Source organism: Myodes glareolus, chromosome 24 (assembly GCF_982192425.1).
Source record: "Myodes glareolus chromosome 24, mMyoGla1.1, whole genome shotgun sequence".
NCBI classification, from domain to species: domain Eukaryota; kingdom Metazoa; phylum Chordata; class Mammalia; order Rodentia; family Cricetidae; genus Myodes; species Myodes glareolus.
In genome coordinates, this window is record NC_142049.1 from 39,199,801 (window position 1) to 39,218,658 (window position 18,858).

General features: G+C 35.1%; 1 long non-coding RNA gene across 1 annotated transcript; it reads right to left on the reverse strand.

Moving 5' to 3' along the window:
* Positions 1–13,821: 13,821 nt before the first annotated feature.
* Positions 13,822–17,475, reverse strand: LOC125395966 (uncharacterized). Its single transcript, XR_014999616.2, has 3 exons — positions 17,354–17,475; positions 16,966–17,135; positions 13,822–13,986 (listed from the first exon to the last, which is right to left on the reverse strand). It is a non-coding gene; the product is annotated as an uncharacterized LOC125395966 (long non-coding RNA).
* Positions 17,476–18,858: the final 1,383 nt, after the last annotated feature.

An 18,858-nucleotide genomic window follows, 5' to 3' on the forward strand; every position in this document is an offset into this window, starting at 1 on the left:
TCTCCTTGACTAAATTCCAGCTATCAGCTGGAGTTTAGTCAGGAGCCTGACTGGTAAAATCCGTCAGTGCAGACCTTTTTATGCCATCTAGTAACCAATAAGAAGAGAGAACACAAACCAAGAATTGGAAAGCATAGGACTGCTTTTAACCCGATGATCTCATCAAGAGCTGATTATTCATCCTTCCTCCCTGTGCGTTGTAAAAACAAGCAGAGCAATTGACAGGGGTACACAGCATAAAATGTAATTTACCCTGGGTTTTCCTCCAGTTAACAGCAGACAATACTTCCAAAACATGACAGGTTGTCTGAGCAAGCTTGTAGCTGCTTTTGCCTATATTTTATGGGTGTACATAAAAGCCTCCCTTCCTGTCTGGAGATTTCTGATTGTGACTATGTGCCGCCAAGTGTATCTGACTTCTAATTCTTTGCGATCTGATTTTTATGTATGTTTTTCTATCCTGTCCAATTACAATTAAATATAGCTTATAAGATATGATAATATGTATTATATAAATATAATATACAATTAAAAATTTCCGTGTAGTTGATTTTTAAAACATGATATGTTTAAGATGATTAGAGTGTTGTACAAGGAAATTGTTGGATTGCAGAAAGAAATGTAGACTTGAAACCCTCTTCCAAATAGATCCAACTGTAATATATTAGCCCATAGAGTCTTAATGATAAAGGAATGAATACAGTTTAATTGAAATCAAGAAAATGAATATATTTATATTGTTAACATTTGGATTTGTCTGTTTTAAAGCCTCCTAGGTGTTTGCATTCACTCCTATGAATGAAGAGGGCTTAATATTTTTGGTTCTCACATGCAATTAAAATACATAAAATATCCTCTAAATATTAAGTTAATGCATTTACATCAAATATTATCTAGATCCCAAATTCAATAATGTCTCTCCAAATTCCATAATTACTTTTAAATCTTAATTATATTTTTCTGTCTTGAATACAAACATGATTGCTTTAATAAAATAGTATGCCTATTATTTAGTAACTATATATTGGTACAGGAGTGCAATACATAGCAAGTAAAAAGAAAATAATTTATATGTCTTTGTCAACAAGTTCAGAACTGTAAATGACCACATTAATAAGGGTTTGGCTTCATTTGTACTTCCACTATGATTACTTGGATTTTTGCATTTGATAAACTACACGAATTTTACATTTAGTTTCATTTGTTGGACTTATACTAGGGAATATGTACCTATATTAGATAATGCTGGCTTAATGCAGATATTAATAAAAAGTAGCATATTTGAGATAGATTTTCTCCTTGGACTGAAATGTGTTATTCAGGTCTAGCTGTCCATGCATACTCAGACAACTTTCCTTTACCATATTTTCTTTTTTGTTTTAATTTTTCCATGCAGGCAAAACAAGACACATGAAATAAAAGTAAACTCTAAAAAAATTAATATTTCTCTGCATTGAAGTTCTAGATGCGTTCCCCTTTTACTCCCCAGAAGACTGCTGCACCGTCCACCCACAAATATAGCATTATAATTCACGTTTGGGCATGAAGTCATTTTAGTCCCTCATACAGATGTCAACTGTCCTAATAAGGTTTGTTTAAAAGGCCATTTCCTCCCCATAGCTTCTCAGAACAATTTTTCTTATGTTTAACATCCATACACCTTTAGATGTGTTGTTGATGCAGTTAATCAACTTTATCACTGTATTTGGGATGCTTCAAGCACCCTCACAGTCGGTTAATATTTTTATAGTTTGATAGTAATAGTCTTTCCACATTAATTGACAAGCTTTAGCTGACATGGCTACTCTTCCATATATATATATATATATATATATATATATATATATATATCACATCTATATCTATATAAAACATATATATATATGCATATAAAAGACTTGTGTACAAGTGGTAAGACCGGAAAGAAACTTGATTCTAAACAAGGAAACTAAGCATGTGACAAGGATGACTATCGTAGCAATGCCAATTTTGTTATTTAAATCACTATACTATCCCTGACGACTTAAAGCAAAAATAATAGTTGCGCCGAGTATTTTCTGGCAGACAGCACTGCGAAGGTAGTGGAAAACGAGAAGATTAACACAGAGAGCCATCAAAACAGTAAGGGGATCTACAGACTTTGCTGACTCCTGCCCACCTGGATTAGTTGTGCCCACCTTATGAAGGGGCTTGCTGAGTTTGCACAGGGGTAAAATAATTAAGAATTTTGGGATTTTCAACATATATGGAAGTAAAATATATGCCACTCCATAAAAATTAGAAAAGGAGGAAAATGTATAATTTTATGTTTATTATACAACATGTTAACTCAGTGACGTTGAAATGAAGACAACGGTAAGGAAAGCTCTGCACTGTATGGCTCAATGTAGCCACGGAAATAAAACAAAAATGTGTTTAATTATCCAAGAGGGAGAAGTAGATGTCACCCGACACATCACTGAGAGTCCTTCTCACCCTAATCACAATGGCTACCAAAATAAAATAAACAACAATGAAAAGCCAGCTAGGGTGTGGACTAAAAGGAAGCCATGTACCTGGCTGGTGAGCACGCAAATTAGTCCAGTCACTATGAAAATCAGCGTAGTGGCTCCTCCAAATCTAAACATAGGACTAACACATGATCAAGCTAGCCCACTCCCGGGTTATATCCAAAAGAAATAAAGTCAGCATAGGTAAGAGATCCTTATATATCCATTTATTCCAGCATAATTTATGATATCTGAGCTTTGAAATACTCCTCAGAGTTCATCTATAGATAAATAGATATAAGAAATATTATGTAAATAAGTATATAAAGATAGATATATAGAGAGATGATAGATGCACAAAGACACACATAGACAGACAGACAGACAGACTGATAGAATTAAAAACACACAGAGAGAAAGTGAACCCTTGTAACAAAATGAAGTGCTGCCATATTGCCATTGAGAAATCATATAAAGTAAAATAACCAAGGCATAGAAAGCCAAGCATGTTTTCCCTCAAACAGGTATGATGCATGATTAATAAAAGGTCAGGGTCAGAAATTGGGGTTCAACATGAAAATCTGAAAAGCATAACAGCCAGCCACAGGCTCTTACCTCAACCTTAGTCTGAAATGGTGATCCTGCCTCCAGGAATCTCAGAAGGGGACTGTGTCTGAGAGCTGTTTCCTACCATTTTATAATCCTCTCTAGGGCTTAGATTAAGTTGTGCACTCCCGTCATTAAAAGCATGTACTGCCCAGTTTCTATGGCAACTAGTGTGGCTGTAGAATTAAAGGTATGTGTCATTATAGCTACTGGGATTAAAGGTGTGTGTTACCATAATCTGGTCTGTAAGGCTGACCAGTGGGACTGTTTTAGTCTCAGCTCTTCAGCAGGCAGTCTTTATTTATTAAAATACAACTGAAATTCCACTACACAGGTAAGCTAAAATAAAAGTTAAAAACAGTCTGCTAACCCCACTGGCTTGAAAATCACTCCCAGGTCGTTGACACCTGTGCCTATTTGCAGACGCTGCATTTTCCTGCTCTTCATCAGAGTCAGGTGCAGGGAAATATGAGCAGGATCCGAGGATGATTAAGCACACCAACACTTCTCACATGACTACTGCTTTTCATTTTTAGTGTTATAACAAAGAGTGTATATTTATCAAGCATGTTAGTGGGTCTCACTCTGACTTTTAGATGCATGCACATATATTGCTTTGACTACATCAGTCCTCCTGACTCATTCCGGGTCACTTTACCTTTCTCTAGTAACTCATTTACCATATTTTCTTAATCCCTGTAATTGTACAATATCAGCATGCCTGCTTTATAAAACTAGTCTTCTAAAAAAGTCTTCTATGTTATCAAATTTCCAAATGGGCATGCTGCTGATTGACTACTACCTGACTGTCTTAGGTTACAGTGCAAGCATAGGGAAAAAAAATATAAGATAATGACTATAAATCACAGACCATACTGCTAACCACTCTAAAGATCATTGTATTCTACTTACACACTAAATATGATGTGGTGCTCTGTAAACCCCAATGTTGCATTATCTTTTTTAAATAATAAATGATAATCTCAACAAATCACAAATGTCTGAGTTTTTGCTCTATCATCCTCAGTCATATAATGTAATCAGAGCAGCCTGAAGGAAAATCCATGCCCATCAAACGAAAACTGGATAGAAAATTGTTGGTACATTTAATTGATGGAGTATGTCTCAGTGGTAACAAAAAATCATTAGATCTTGAAATCTCCAGGCTATTGAAGAAAACTAGAAAAATTCACCATGAGTGAGTAACACATACAACAATGAATAGGATGGTATGTACTCAATCATAAATACACAAACTATAAAGCAAAACATCGGGAACTTATAGCCCACAACTCCAGACAAGCTAATAATACTGAAATGCTAAGAGAAACAAACATTCATCCCATTTGGAGGGGAAAAAGCTAGATCTCCTAAGAAAGTTAGGAAAGTATGTGTGCAGGAAGAAGGTATTTGCAGAAGGTTTGGAGGAGAGAAAAGGAGAGGGGAGGAAAACTAGAAGGAATAGGATTTTCAAGATTAGTGATGGACAGAATCAGAGAGCAAGGAAAAGGTATTTGATTGAGGAGTGAACCATTATGTGAAAAGCAGAAACATGGAATAGGAGAATCTCAAGAATCCTCATGAATAACCCCAGTGAAGACCCTAAACAATAGTGGAGAGTGTGCTTAAACACCCCTTGCCTAGTAGTCAGATTGATTACTATGTAAAATACCATCATATAACCGACATCCAGCAACTGGTGGAAGCAGATGCAGAGATCCACATTTAATCACAGGGATAAGCACCCAAAGCAAACTTCAAGTTTTGGAGGAGTGAGAATACATGCAAAGAGACCAAGGCTGTAATGGGAATACACACTGAGACAGCTTACCCTAGCTAATGGGAACAAAATAAGCATAAAATAAAACAAGAAAGCTATAGTATACTCAAGTGAAATAAAATATATACCTAATAAAATTGCCTGTGTAATAAATGAATCCTTTTATGTACAAGGTGAAACACACCTAAAGCAAAAGAGAACGTTTACATGTAACATATTGTTAGTTAAATTTGATTTTGATTTTAAGTGAGTGCAAGGTGGAGACAGAAAAAAAAATGAGTACAGTAATTTTAAGTTTTTCGAGGTTTTCACTATCTTATGGGAAATTACATACTTTACATATTAAAGTTACATAGTTTTTACTCATTGTAATTGTGTTGCTATGAATACTTCATGTCAAGGAATGGTAGGGGAAAGCTGACTAAGAAAATGGGCCTGTTCATCGAAACCATATTTTAAGGCAATTGTTGATAATAGCCCAGACTGTGTTAAGATATTAAGAATTTGCTGGTCAGGATCAACGTTCCTGTCTGTGTGGTTGCTCTTCAGTTTCTAAACATGAACATTCAGGATGTAATCACTACTCAGCATGTGAAAAATGTAAGAATATATCAAAAACCACTCTGGCTTCATAGAACCTACCTAGTTCCTCTATTAATCTAGTTATTATTATTAATAATTATTATATTATTATAATATTAATTAATCAATCTATTAATCTAATGATTACATGTGACATTTATAAGGCTTTAACTATTCGTGAGACACCTGGCAATGGGAGTATGTTCTGTCCCTCAGTACTGGCTGATACTTTGAAACGTGTTCCTCATGTAGGATTGCATATCCCTGCCTAAATATAGGGATAAGTTTATGATCTTTTGGCAAATTGTTGTGCCAAGCTTTGCTGGTGTCCATGAGAATCCTGTCTCCTATTGTGAGAATACTGTAGAGGAGCAGAGTAAGACCTGAACGTAAGTGAGGGAGAGGGATGGAGTGGTGGTATGGAAGCTGAATCAGGATGGACAAATAATAAAAAAATAATTGGATTAAAATTAAAACAGTGAATGTCATACAGGGTGTTAAATCTAACCATAAAAAGGATTGTATAAAATGATAGATAAAATAGATAAATAAGAAAAATATCTATTCAGATTTATAAATCAACCTAAAATTGCTTCTTTATAAGCCAATAATTATTACTCTTAGCTTGTTATTATGAAATTATTAAAATTTCTATTTCTCTTTATGTTTTCTCTGTGTGTCAGTCACTGTAGGCATGTGTTTTCTTCATGCTAAAGATACATACCCTGTTACAAGTACCTGTTCAGAAATTTTACCTGACATTCTCAAAAGGACTCTGACAGCATTTTGAGCAATGATAGTCTCATTCTGTATTATAATTTCATTATATCCTGGTTAAGGTTGTATTAACTTAACTAGGCTAAAGTTTCTCTTTCCCAGACAAAAGTCATTCTTCCACTGAGTGAGAAATGCTTTAACTGACATTGCTTCTTTCCATTACTGGTCCACACGATGCTCATACTCTCATTCATTTGTAACACAGTAAGGGCTTAATTAGGATAATTATCTTGGAGATATTCTTTTCAGTTAAAAAATTCTTTCTTCTAGAATGTTTCTATACTTTCGTATAAATATCTTCATCTTCTTAATCTGCATGGATATCAATTATTTTAGATTTTATTTCTCATGCATTGCAATATTCACAGATTGGTCTTCTTCTTCCAGATATATGCTCTCTATGACCCTGGTCTTCCAAGGGTGGTGTTCACCATCCTGGTTGAAGGCATCTGACATTGCAAGCCTGTGCTCCCTGTCCAACAAAAATGCATAGGAAATACGCTATATCAAGTAACTTTTTTAAACCAGGGATTTAGAATAAAGTTGTACACACTCATTGCTCAATTTTCAGAAAAGAACTTGTTGCTTTCATTTGAGATCTTTATTTTTTAAAAGAATCAAACTTTTAAATCAAAGTTAAAAATGTTATTTCTCTTGAGATTCTAGACATGAGCATACAAGATGAATTGTCTGCTTATTAATTGAGATATGGTAGTAAAAATTACAGATACTTAAAAGTCAACATACATGTAACATTTCCTGAATGTTTTTCTGAATAGAATTTAAACATAAAGCCTGTCAATCAGGAAAGAAAAATGGAAATATATGTCTCCACTAATGCCTCCACCACCCAGCCCTAGCCTATAAACAAAATGTAATACAAAGGAGGTATGTATTGAAACAGTCAAGAAGAGTATGTGGAATTTTCTTTATACAGGTTAAATAAATGTCATTGTAATTTAATAAAGTTTAATAAAGAAGCTAACTGGATTATAGCTAGACAGTATGCGGTAGCCACGAGAGTCAGATCGAGTTTGCAGAGTAAAAAGGGAGTCTCAGAATCATGAGCACTTACAGGGAAAAGGAAATGAATTTGTTATAATAAGAAAAGGTAATTAACCACGACGAAGAGGAGAGAGAAGAAATATCGCTGAATTTAATATGTAAGAAATATCTTCCAATGATCCTGAGCTATTGACTGATGATTGATTCTTAATAATAGCTCTCTGTGTGGTTATTTGCGAATAATTTGGTGGGACAAAAAACTCCCATACACACTTATTGACTTTTATATTCAGGGAAGAAAATTTCACGTAAGACCAAAAGGACTTTAGAAGTGTTCTAAGCACCCCGAGATAGAACCAAGTAAGGCATACTGACAGCACTATTTCCTTGGTCAAGGATAGTGCACACAGGGCAATGGCTCCTTTAAAAGAGGGCTTCTTGACTGAGGACTTGTGACTAGCAGGGGAATGATGCTTTTAAGAGGCGCTCCAACCCAATAGTGAAATGGAGTTCATGATAAGTAAGCCATTTGCTGCTCAGTGTCAGCTGGAACTGAAGAACATCTCAGAGATGAGGCTGGTAAGCAACTGCAATATGTTGACACACAGATTAATAAAATGTGGTAAATTAAAATGTAAGGTTTGGTCAATAAGAGCCTTGTGCTAATGGACAGGCAGTGACTTAATTAATATAAATTCTATGTTATTATTTTAGGACTGAGCAGCTGAGAAACAACAAGTTGCTCACTTCCTCACAGGTGTCCATTCAAAATGCTCCTGGAATATAGACCAATGAGGAGGATGATATCAATTCCACCAATAGGAACAAATCCTGTGGTCACCTTGGAGATCTGCATCAGAGCTGCTGACTCATTTCTTCCTCCCATTTAAACGTGTGGTCCAGCCAAAAATATAATAAAATAAAATTTAATAAAAATAAAGATAGAAATAAAGAAACTGAAAGTAGATGACAGGAAAAAATGTAACTTACCTAAGGCCAGAATCCAATAATCAAAAGAGGAAAGCATTGTGAGGTAAATAGAAGGTGATCTCACATCCGACTTATCAGGTCTGTATCCTGACTATATATCTTAAATCTTCCATTTCTGCCTGCTGATAGTTGATTGTGATTCTGTACCGCCAGTGGCAGCTTATTAGTATCATATTCAGAAACGCCCTGTCAGATTTCTTTAACACACAGAGTGGGTAATCAGACATTTGTATTTTTCAGATTTCTAGATGCGTGAGGCTATTTTCTTATGTCGCAATTATCTTACTGGGCCTTCCAGTAAGAACAGTACATCACGGTTATTGTCGGGTATTGACATTCTAAGTAAATAGTCATTACAGAAAATTCAGAATCTAAGACCAACCCAGAAATCACAGATATTAACGCTGACACAGTGGCTTCAGAGACTAGAGCACATTTCCTTCACTGCAAATAGAAACAGGTGATATTAGCAAAAACATGAGAATTCTCACCAAATAATTGCTTTCCTAGGTTTGCATTGCTTCTGTTTCCTGTAGGTCTCCGGAACAGATTTTCTTTTCTGCTGTTGTTTATAGCCAGTCTCCTTGACTAAATTCCAGCTATCAGCTGGAGTTTAGTCAGGAGCCTGACTGGTAAAATTCGTCAGTGCAGACCTTTTTATGCCATCTAGTAACCAATAAGAAGAGAGAACACAAACCGAGAATTGGAAAGCATAGGACTGCTTTTAACCCGGTGATCTCATCAAGAGCTGATTATTCATCCTTCCTCCCTGTGCGTTGTCAAAAGAAGCAGAGCAATTGACAGGGGTACACAGCATAAAATGTAATTTACCCTGGGTTTTCCTCCAATTAACAGCAGACAATACTTGTAAAATATAACAGGTTGTCTGAGCAAGCTTGTAGCTGCTTTTGCCTATATTTTATGGGTATACATAAAAGCCTCCATTCCTGTCTGGAGATTTCTGATTGTGACTCTGTGCCGCCAAGTGTATCTGATTTCTAATTCTTTGTGACCTGTTTTTATGTATGTTTTCCTATGCAGTCAAATTATAATTAAATATGTCTCATATAATATGATAATATGTATTACATATAAATATAAAATATAATTAAAATTTTTCATGTAGTTGAATTATAATACATAATATATTTAGTTGATTCGAGTGTTGTGCAAAAAAATGGTTTGTTTGTAGAAAGAAATGTAGATTTGAAACTCACTTCCAAATAGACCTAACTGTAATATATTAGCCCATAGTGTCTTAATGATAAAGACATGAATACAGTTTAATTGAAATCAAGAAAATGAATATATTTATATTGTTAACATTTGGTTTTGCCTGTTTTAAAGCCTCCTAGGTGTTTGCATACACTCCTATGCACAAAGAGGCCTTAATATTTTTGTTTCTCACCTGCAATTATTATAAAGTATCCTCTAAATATTAATTTAATGCATTTACATTAAATATGTTCTAGATTCCAAATGCAAAAATTTCTCTCCAAAGTACATAATTACACATAAATCTGAAGTATATTTTTCAATCTTAAATAAAAAAAAAGATTGCTTTAATAAAATAGTATATCCATCAATTAGAAATCATCTCTTGGTAGAAGAGTGCCTTACTTGGCAATCTAACCTGAAATAATTCTATAATTCTTTGTCAACTAGTTCAGTACTGTAAATGACCACTTTAATAAGGGTTTGACTTCATTTCTTCTTCCACTATGATTATTGGGATATTTTGGCACTTGATATACTACAAGAATTATGCACTTAGTTCTATTTGTTGGAATTCTATTAGGGAATATGTCCTTACATATTGATACAATGCTGTTTTAATGCAGATATTCATTAAAAGTAACAGATTTGAGATAGGTTTTCTTCTTGGACTGAAATGTATCATTCTAGCCCAGCTGGCCATGCATACTTAGAAAACATTCCTTTACCAAATTTCATTAATTTCCTGTAACTGAACAATATCAGCACAACTGATTTATAAAACTAGTCTTCTAAAAATGTCTTGTAGGTTATCAAATTTCCCAATGGGCATGTTGCTGACTGAGTGCTACCTGACTGTCTTAGGATACAATGCAACCATAAGGGTAAAAAAAATATAAGATAATGGGTATAAATCACAGACCACACTGCTAACCACTTTAAAGATCGTTGTATTCAACTTACACACCAAATATTATATGGTCCTCTATAAACCCCAAAATTTCATTATCTTTTTTGAATAATAAATGATAATCTCAGACAACATCTGGGTTCTTGCTCTCATCCTTATGCATATAATGTAATCAGAGCAGCCTGAAAGAAAATCCATGACCATCAACAAAAAACTGGATAGAAAATTGTTGGTACATTTAATCAACAGAGTGTGTGACAACGGTAACAAAAAATCATTACATCTTTAAATTTCCAGGCAAATGAATGAAACAAGAAAAATCCACGGTGAGTGAGTAACCCATACCACAATGATGATGATGGTATGTACCCAATCATAAAGAAACAGAAACTATAAAGCAAAACATTGGGAACCTATAACTCCAGAGAAGCTAAATTATAAGGGAAACATTAAGGGAAATAAACATGCATCCCATTGAGAAGGTTAAAAATTAAGATCTCCTGAGTATATTAGGAAAGTATGTGTGCAGGAAGAAGGTATTGCAGAAGGGGGGGAGGAGAGGAAAAGAGAGGGGAGGAGAACTTAAAGGCACAGGATTTTCAAGAATGGTGATGGGAAGACTCAGAGAGGAAGGAAAAGGTATCTTGATTGAGAAGGGAACTATTATGGGATTAGTAGAAACATGGAATAGGAGAAATTCTCAAGAATCCACAAGGGATGACACCAGTGAAGACCCTAAACAATAGTGGAGAGTGTGGTTGAACAGCCCTTGACTAGTAGTCAGATTGATGACTATCTAAAATATCATCATATAATCGTCAACCAGCAGTAGGTGGAAGCAGATGCAGAGATCCACATTCAAGAACAGGGATAAGCACCCAAAGCAAACTTGAAGTTTGGAGGAGTGAGAATACATGCAAGAAGACCAAGGCTGTAATGGGAATACACACTGGGACAGCTTACCTTAGCTAATGGGATCCAAACAACTCTGGCATGACAGTAAGAGAACCAACATAGTACCAAGTAGGCACTCCAAATATGGGTGACAGTTGTTTAGCTGGAACAAACTGTGAGCCATTGTCAGTGGGATAACATTAAACCCTTGTGTTTGTTCTGGCCTTACACAATCCATTCTCTGGAAGGCTATCTAGATACAGTGTAGCTGCCAAGGTTTTTCCCTTCTCCTGGCGATTCACAGGGCCGTGTGACCTCCGGCTCTCTGGAGACTCTGCACTAGCTCTGGCTTGAGGAGATAACCTAGCAAGAACCTGGTTCTCTTTGTTATGGTGATTCCACTTGTATTCAAGGTCTTAGCAGTGGGCCTATAGCCTGCCTCCCCTAGCTGACCCTGCCCGAGGGGCTGGGAAGCTTTAATCTTCTCCTCCTGCTTCTGGTTGGGAGGAGGCCTTGCATTTTCGATCCTTCTAGCCCACTGATATAAATACACGACTTGAGTTTAATAAAGTGGCCATTTACTCTGGTAAATGAGCAAAGGTCTCTTTTGTGTGTGTGTCTCTTTTCCAACCCTCAGGACAATCGTCCATTCTCGTGGGCTCGAGTTCGGGAAAGCGCGCAGCCTGAACCGGGTGTGGGTATCCATTGAGAAGTGCAGACTCTTACAATACAGTGGGAACAAAATAAGCATAAAATAAAAAAAATGAAGCGATAGTATACTCACATGAAATAAAATATATACCTAATAAGATTGTCTGTGTTATTGAAGAGTTCTTTTCTGTACCAGGAGAAACAAATGTACAGCAAAGGAAAACATTTACATGTGACATATTGTTAGTTAAATGTGATTTTGCTTTTGAGTGCAAAGTGGAAACGGAAAAAATGAGTACAGTAATTTTAATTTTTAAGAGTTTTTTTTTTATCTCATGTGAAATGATTAAAGTTACATAGTTTTTACTCATTGTAGTTGTGTTACTATGAATATTTCATGTCACAGAATGGTAGGGGAAGACTGACTACAAAAATGGGCCTGTTGATCAAAATTATATTTTAAGACAATTTTAAATCACTGCCCAGAATGTGTTAAGATATTAAGAATTTGCTGGTCAGGATCATATTTTCCTGTTTGTGTGGTTGCTCGTTAGATTCCAAACATGAACATTCAGGATGAAATAACTACTCAGCATGTGAAAAATGTAAGGATTAACCTTAGATAATGTAGACTAAATATACATATAAATTAATATATACCAACCTTTTCCCATGAGCTTGCTTCTTTTCTCTGTAGGTTTCCAGCTCATGATCTTGAAGTTCCCTTGCTCATACAATCTCACCTCATTTGGCATTTAGGTGTCTCCTCAGACCATTGAAAATTACTTCTCCTAACCTAGCATCAGTACTATATTCAAATGTCACAAAATTCACTGTGAGCAAGATCCATTCATGTATTGGTCCTGACCTGACTTTTAAAGGTCCAAGAATCTTTTTGCATTCGATGTGGGCATTTTCAAAAGGTAGACAAAAGGTAGATGATCAATCAGTACACATCTAGCTTCTCGGTTGTTACTCCTATTTGTGCAGCCTTGGTTAGTCTTTGTAAAAAGTTACTAAAGTGTTCACTCTTGCCCTGCGTAACCCTGGTATATGATTCAACTCTTTCATAGTTACTGAATCCTGTCCCTAATAAATAGTGAGTTCAAGAGATCACTCTAACCTATAGGTTGCCAATTATGTTATTTAACTGCGATAGGATATATTATACCAGATGGTTTCACAGATGAGATAACTGGGTAGGCAGGTAAACATCTAGGTATTCATGACTGACTTTGGCCCACACAGGTGAGTTTAAATCCTGTTCATCTACCTTTTATCCCTGCCTATCTGTTCCTAAAATTTCCTCAATTTTTTTCAAATGTTTTACCACTGACTCTTGTAAAGTCTGAATCTCTGGTCCTGTTTGCTGTCCTAGTGCCCTCATTGATTCATGTAGTTACTGTTCTTATTCTTCATACATTACTCTAAGGTATGAAATCTTTTTAATGTCTCATCCTTGGATATTATTTGGATGGAGTGCATATTGCCTTCCTATAGAGATAGTCTACCTGATACCTATCATATCTTTTCAACAGATTCTGATTATTAAGTTTAACAGTATGAATTCTTTCAGATAATTTCTCAGGAATCTTAAACATAGATTGAATTTTCTCAGTTAAATTTATATTATCCCTTTCAATAATATTAATATATTCACTTATGTCTTTATTATTAGTCAGAAAAGACAATCATTTCTACAAATGACTCATTCTTAGCTCTGTTATCAAACCATTTTATTAGAGATATAATCTAAAAAAACAAAGCTACTTCTCAAAACCAAATAAATAGATGTATAACTAAACTCACATAAGCCTTCCAAATACCATCCATGGTGTAAGCAAAATGGTTATTAAATTCCTGAATAGTAATATTATCTGTAATCATATAACTTTAAAATTTTATACATTACTTACCTTTTCTAGGCAGTTACAGTGAATTGGAGTGGGTATAATAATTTTTCTTGGCCAATAGCTATCAGGGGTTGCAGCCAGCTTTCAGACAGACTGAGAAACCATGGTTCCTGGTGCTCCTTCAGAGCTTCTTTGGAATTGATGATTCATTTCTCTCTCCTATCTAAATGTGTGCTGTGGCAGACACAAGAGTGTAAGTGAATGACAGCAAAAAATGTTATTTAGCTTAAGCACTTACTCTGATTATCAAAAGAAAATACCATCCTATAGAAAGTAGGAGAGGATCCTAGATCCAGCTAGTTATTCGTCTGTCATGGCTATTTATATGAAAGCAGCACACTCTGCCTGCTATGGTTGATTGTGATTTTGTGATCCCAGTTGCCTTTTGTTGGTATGACAATCAGAAATCACATGCCAGATTCCATAACCGAACTGATTATGTAATATGACACTTGAAATTTTCAATGAGATCCAGGTTGCTATGTGAGACTATAGCCCAATATAGGCATCATTATCAGAAAAATTTCTGATTATGTAGATCATCAGTAAATCTATGAATTTTGTCAGGTATTCATTTCCAAAGTTAATCTTCCTTGCATTTAATGCAGAACCAAGATTGAGCAAGAAATTGCAGATAAAAATCCTGAAGCAGTGGCTTTACAAACACAAATACATTTCCTCTACTACAAACAGGGGCAGGTGACTCTTAGCATAAAAACAGAAAATCCCACGAATTTTTTTTCTTTTCATACATTTCTATTGCCTCTGTCCCCTGCAGGTCTCTGTGACAGAATTCCTTGTCTAGGGCTGCTTATAGCCAAGCTTTGTCTAAATCCTGCTAACAGCTGGATTTTAGCAAGCAGGCTGACTAACAAAATGCTACAGTGCCGACATTCTTCTTTGATCTGATTGCCTCCTATTGGGGGAGTACATACATTCATGTATAATTATATTAGGAACCAATAAGGACAGACATCACAAACCAAGGTCTAGAAAGCACAGGTCTGAATTTTACATGGAGATATCCACCAGAGCTGCCAATTCTTCTGTGTCTCCCTCCACCCTGAGAGTTGTAAAATAAGTAGTGTAATTGAATGTGGAACACACAAGAAAATAATTTTTAACCTGGGAACTGCCTTCAGTCATCAGTAGAGAAATCTGTATAATACCAAATGTTGCTTGAGTGAATTTCAGGCTGATTTTGCCTAGATTCAAGCTGTACACATGAAAGCATCCATTCCTGTTTGAACTTTTCTGATTGTAACTCTGGGCTTCCAAGTACATCTCATTGCTGATCATTTTTATTTTTTTGGCAATTCTGTTTATTTTTGTGTAGCTGAATTATAATTATTAAACACTATATGCATGATACATGTAACATATATTACATTTACCTACAATTTATAATTATATTTTCATTTAGTTGAATATATTTTAATTTACTAAATCATACATTAAAATGATACAATAGATTTCAAGCCCTCTTCCAAATAGGCCATAGTTGAATATAGTAAATCAGAGAAAACAAAAGTTAAAGAAATAAAATAAGATCAAATGTCATTAACCTTTTTTATATGTATTCATGTTATCTACATTTAAGTTTGTCTGTTTAAAAGGGTTTATGTCCAATTTCACACTTATATTTATATTGCTCTTTTTGTTTTTCTTTCTCTGATGCAATTCCTATCCATACAATATATTCTTTATGTTAATATACAAATATTTTTGGGAAAATTTCAACACATCTCCAATTATAAAACTACTCTCTAATTTCCAAAAACACTATTACTTCTGAAGTTATATTCTTTTTCTCTCTTTAATTAAAAACTGAGCTCATTTATGGCAGTTGTCTGTCAATGAATATGAATATACCTATTGGAACATTAGTAGCTAATTTGGGCAAATGTATTTAAAAGATATTTAATATTTCTCACAGTTAACTCATTAAATCAAATAACCATTCTAAGAAGGATCAGACTTTGTTAGTACTGCCATTAGGTTTATTGGGATTTCTGAGTTCTTGTTCTATCATTTGGAATTGATGAGTTCACATGTGCTTATATTGAAGAATCCAGAGAAATGAAGCTGTACCAGCTTGTCTAAAGATCAGAGAGATCAGACCTATTTTTGCTCCTTCAAGGGTTTAAGCTAGGATACTTTGACCTAAGGTTTGGATATAGGACATTTTGCCAAAGTAAAAGAGTATTTTGCCCTAGGGTGTGGTTACTTCCTGTTTGGAGAGGTGTAGATAAAATTACTTTGTTTGGTCATTTTATCATGGAAAGGAAGTCTGTCTTCCCCTTTTATTCAATTGAGGTACATAAGAACTTTGATTAATAAACTTGAGACAGACAACAGTGTTCACTGGATGCTCGTCAAAATCTGTAATTTTCTCTTCTAAATTACTGTCTTAATTCTAATCCCTTCTCTAAGTATGGACAAACAGGTTGGTTGAGATCCTGAGTGATGACTTCACAGAAGTGAAGCTTGGGCATGGAGGTAAAACATGAGGAACACTGCAAATCAATATACCACAGGTGTTAAGAAAGGAGTAAATGCTTGGGAAAAAGTTAATGTGAACATGGGTTGAATAACATAGGAGTATAATTTTAAATAAATTTGTAAATATGGGGCAAAATATCAGTAGCCAAATGACTATGCAATTGCTCAAGTATATCATAAAATCTAGAGGATCTACAGTGTAACAGAGGCAAGAACAGAAATTTAGAATGTGTAAATCTGCCTTTGATTTCTCAAGCATGGTACCTTGGAAGATCAAAAATTGAGGTGAAAATCCAAGACCATTACAAGAATATTTGAACCTGTCATATTCAAGAAGTAATCTTTTCATTTGGGCGGGCTTATAAGGGAGAGTTTGGATTTGCACCATGAACAGCAAAAGGTAGGTCCCCCTGCAATGGTTAGAAATGAGACAAGACACTCCTCTCTGCCAGAAGAGCCTTTAGATGAAGAACATTTATAGTGTCGTGGGATTATGATCAGCCGGAGGCTAGTGAGCTTTAGGAGGAAGCCACTAAGTACAGCAATGAGTAGTTTTCAAATTCTTTGCTATTAGTGAGTAATGTTCAGAAGTAAAAGCTTACGGAGAAATGTAGCAGAAGGTAAAAGGCTGGATGGATTTGAAAATGTTACCTTAACTGTAGTAGGAAACACTGTACACCTCTCTTATCAGAAAAGAAATCCTCTTCCTACAGAGTGGCTGATTTAGATCCACCTATGGTTCAGAGATATCCTGGAGTAGTGCAAACTCTCAGAATTCATTGAGTATCTCTCAAGCAAGCAGGTTTCAGAGAAGGTACAAGCTGCGGGATAGAAGTTTCAAATGTTGTTAGCAATAGAGCAAAGGGATATGCAGGCTAAATAATAGATTATTTGCCCTGAACCCATTCAAACAACTCAAAGACTTAAAAGTAACCTGAGCTCAGTATGGTCCAAATGCTATTTATGTGCAAATGATGCTAGAGTATAAGATTTTAGAAGCCTTACTCCCTGAGAACTGGAAACAAGTGAACAAACTTACTTGTCAAAAGGAGACTATCTGTTGTTGAAAAACAACATACAGAACACTGTCACGTCACAGATGAGAGAAATCAGGACCAACAAATTCGCTTTTCTTCTGATATACTTATCAGTGAGGGCCTTCGTAGACAAAGAGAACAATGATTAAATTTTGAGATAGTAGCATATGCCCATATTAATTCAGCTGCCAAGAATGCCTAGAAGAAACCCTGTCTTTTGGATAGCAGACTGAAGACTTATATAAATTAAGGCAAAGACCTGATGATTTGTTTTAGGATGATCCAGTATTCAACCAGATTAATTGGTGACACAGTAAGCTGAACTTTTGAGAGTTAAGCATCTAGCCTATGATAGTATTTTTGCAGTATCTAAGTCTCCTTTGAGACGTTTTAGATAAAAGCTGACATCTCTGATTGTATTCAATATCTTCAGATATTGACACTGGTATAGCCAGTGGACAGCTATGACATCTTCTTTACAGAGAAAAACAGTGAAACACATTTTTCTTATTTATTTATTTTATCTATCATTTTATAAAATCCCTTTCATGATTAGTTTTAACTCCCTGTATGACATTCACTGCTTTAATTTTAATTTAATTAATATTTTTTATTATTTCTCCAATCTGAGTCAGCTTCCATACCACCATATGGCTCACTTAGGTTCAGGTCTTACTCTGCTCCTCTACAGTATTTTCACAATATGAGGTACAATTCTCATGGACACCAGCAAAGCTTGGCATAACAATTTGCCATAAGATCAGAAACTTACTCCTATATTTAGGCAGGGAAATGCAATCCTACATGAGGACCATGTTTCAAAGTATCAGCCAATGCTGCAGCGATAAGTGTTTGTTTAATTTTCTTTAGATACCCATTCCTATAGTTTGCCATTTATATTATTTGACTACCTTGGAGTATTTTGTACCAGATGGCTTCTCAGAGGAGATAACCAGATACACAGTCAATACTCAAGGCATGTCGTCCCTGAATTTGACCCACACTGGTGTGTCTAAGTCCTCTTACTGTACCTTCTCTCCCTGCCCATCAGTTCTAATAATTTCTTCTATAGTTTCAAAAAATTTTAGCATTGACTTTTGTAAAGTCTGAATCTCTAGTCCTCCATTTTGTTCTAGTCCACTCATTGATTCATTTAGCTATTAGTCCTTATTCTGCACATATGACTCCAAGGTATGAAATTTCTTCAGTAAAGATACTGTCTCATCATTGGATTTTATTTTGATGTAGTGTATATTGCTTTCAAAAAGAGATAGTTTATCTGATAACCTATCATAATTTTTCAGCAGATTTTGATTGTTAAGTGCAACAGTATGAATTCTTTCTGGTAATTTCTCAGTACCATAGATTGGATTTTGTCTGTTAAGGCAATGTTATCATTTTCATTAGTGTTAATGTTTTCAACTACCTGCTCATAATTAGTCTATAAAGAATGCATCATTTATAAAAATGACTCATCTTTGGCTCTGTTTTCAAAACATTTTCTTAG